Source organism: Schistocerca piceifrons, chromosome 7 (genome assembly GCF_021461385.2).
Source record: "Schistocerca piceifrons isolate TAMUIC-IGC-003096 chromosome 7, iqSchPice1.1, whole genome shotgun sequence".
NCBI classification, from domain to species: Eukaryota; Metazoa; Arthropoda; class Insecta; order Orthoptera; family Acrididae; genus Schistocerca; species Schistocerca piceifrons.
The window spans coordinates 261793168-261796340 of NC_060144.1; the positions used below are offsets into that span (position 1 = coordinate 261793168).

At 39.8% G+C, this 3173-nt stretch overlaps 1 non-coding gene across 1 annotated transcript; it reads right to left on the reverse strand.

Moving 5' to 3' along the window:
- Positions 1–1764: 1764 nt before the first annotated feature.
- On the reverse strand, positions 1765–1839 carry Trnas-cga. The gene has a single exon. It is a non-coding gene; the product is annotated as a tRNA-Ser (tRNA).
- Positions 1840–3173: the final 1334 nt, after the last annotated feature.

Here is a 3173-nt window from a genome sequence, read left to right on the forward strand (position 1 = left end):
CTACAGTTGGTACACAGTAGTCTGAGTGTTACCCCTGTTTTATGCAGATTTCTAAACAATATTGTTTCATTTTAAAATAGTTATAGTAGGAAGCTGTCATAACTACACCTAAGCTAAAAAAACTATTTTGTCTCGAAAAATATTTCAAAGTGTAGCCAAAACACAGAAGAATCTTTTAAAAAGCAGAAGTTTGGAGTTGTGTACCTGTCGGATGATTCCTCCACATAAGCAATGATTAGTAAGAAATCAACATTGTGGATGTGACTGATAATGATGAGGTATAGAAATCAGACAATCAAAATGAGAATAAGACACAATTTATTTATTTGTCTTTATCATCCAAGGTACATCTCACAATGATATGGGATTTATCAAGGTAATACAATGCCAATCAACAGGCCGAAACATAACACACAGCAAACATAATGTGCTTTAAGAGGATAGGACAAGTAGCATAAAGGGACAGTATATGAGGCTGGCCTTGGCTTTGATTAAGGAACCATCCCAGCATTTGCCTTAATGATCTACAAAAACTATAGAAAACACAAATCAGGATGGCCAGATAGAGCAGCTCCACCTTCCCAAACATGAGGTCAGTGCCCAAATAGCTGCACTGCCTCATTTGGTAATTTTCTGTTGTATAGGAAATGAGACACTTAAAGTAGTAAAGGAATTTTGCTATTTAGGGAGTAAAATAACTGATGATGGTCGAAGTAGAGAGGATATAAAATGTAGACTGGCAATGGCAAGGAAATCGTTTCTGAAGAAGAGAAATTTGTTAACATCAAGTATAGATTTAAGTGTCAGGAAGTCGTTTCTGAAAATATTTGTATGGAGTGTAGCCATGTATGGAAGTGAAACATGGACGATAAATAGTTAGGACAAGAAGAGAATAGAAGCTTTCGAAATGTGGTGCTACAGAAGAATGCTGAAGATAAGGTGGGTAGATCACGTAGCTAATGAGGAGGTATTGAATAGGATTGGGGAGAAGAGAAGTTTGTGGCACGACTTGACTAGAAGAAGGGATCGGTTGGTAGGACATGTTTTGAGGCATCAAGGGATCACAAATTTAGCATTGGAGGGCAGCGTGGAGGGTAAAAATCGTAGAGGGAGACCAAGAGATGAATACACTAAGCAGATTCAGAAGGATGTAGGTTGCAGTAAGTACTGGGAGATGAAGAAGCTTGCGCAGGACAGAGTAGCATGGAGAGCTGCATCAAACCAGTCTCAGGACTGAAGACCACAACAACAACAACAACAACAATGTTCCTTCATTTAAACGCAAAATTTTTTAGGTAACTTGTAATATAAAGAATAATCTAGTTATTCACTACCACACACTAAGGACACCTGCTGATGACTTGTGGACTGTTTCCAGTCACATGAAATGTAAAACACACTTCCATTCTTCAGTGCTGCTTTCCCTAAAACACCCACTGATGACTCCTGGACTAGGATACTGTGCCCATTGCCTCAATTCCAGACTCCATGTTTGACTTTGTTCAACGGTCCCCCTGAAAAACCAAGCCAATGGACATTACTATCATGCATTATCCATCTTGACACACAATTATTGTGAAAGCATTAAACCGTAATCATGTATTGAAATGTGATAAGATTTAGCAGTTAGCTCCTTTCATTACTGCCCACTACTCTGAGTTGTCTAAGAATCTTTAATTGTGTAATATGTATTGCTTATGAAGAACATTTTAGCTGCTTTTGTAAACAAAAGTGTTTTAAAACTTCCTGGCAGATTAAAACTGTGTGCCCGACCGAGACTCGAACTCGGGACCTTTGCCTTTCGCGGGCAATTGCTCTACCAACTGAGCTACCGAAGCACGACTCACGCCCGGTACTCACAGCTTTACTTCTGCCAGTACCTCGTCTCCTGCCTTCCAAACTTTACAGAAGCTCTCCTGCGAACCTTGCAGAACTAGCACTCCTGAAAGAAAGGATATTGCGGAGACATGGCTTAGCCACAGCCTGGGGGATGTTTCCAGAATGAGATTTTCACTCTGCAGCGGAGTGTGCGCTGATATGAAACTTCCTGGCAGATTAAAACAGTTTTAATCTGCCAGGAAGTTTCATATCAGCGCACACTCCGCTGCAGAGTGAAAATCTCATTCTGGAAACATCCCCCAGGCTGTGGCTAAGCCATGTCTCCGCAATATCCTTTCTTTCAGGAGCACTAGTTCTGCAAGGTTCGCAGGAGAGCTTCTGTAAAGTTTGGAAGGTAGGAGACGAGGTACTGGCAGAAGTAAAGCTGTGAGTACCGGGCATGAGTCGTGCTTCGGTAGCTCAGTTGGTAGAGGACTTGCCCACGAAAGGCAAAGGTCCTGAGTTCGAGTCTCGGTCAGGCACACAGTTTTAATCTGCCAGGAAGTTTCATATCAGCGCACACTCCGCTGCAGAGTGAAAATCTCATTCTGGAAAAGTGTTTTAGTAATCTTTTTCACTTACTGTGGCAGTTAGTTACATAATTTAATCCCCTGATATAGAATGCTATTTTGAGTTTTTGTTTGTTTTTCCTGGTTAAATGTAACTCCAAACTAGCTCATGGTCCATGATTATGTATGGAACTATTAGTGCAGTACTTAGTAATATTTTCCATGATATGCACCACAGATTGGTACAGGTACTCATTTGGTGCAGTAAGAGTGCATAGTTTTTTAAATAGCCCATTACAATGAGGCTGATGATTGCCACCAGTTATGGCCCATTTCTGCAGTTTAAAAACTGTGTCCATGTTTTGTACCTTCGATCCCCAGAAAACAATTCCATAGCTAAGAATTGAGTATGTAGGCATAGTATGACCCCACAAGATATTAGCTGTTACAAACTGATACTAAAATCCTAAGAGCGTAACATGCTGATGACATTCTTTTTGCCATTATCTTTGTATGTGCACTCAATGTTAGCTCACAGTTAGTGTTCATCCCTACAAACTTTGTGTTAACTACACAATCTATAGAGTTATCATCTACACTTAAAGTGACAGTGTTGCTTCCTCTCTTTATGCTGAAATGCATACTGTTTGTTTTCTTTATGTTTAACAGTAATTTATTACGTAGTGCCCAATTGTGTAAACATCCTCAAGGGTTTCATTTAATTTCTCTAATAGTAGTTCTGATGCTTTATCAGCAACTATGATGTTGGCAATTTTAGTTCAAATA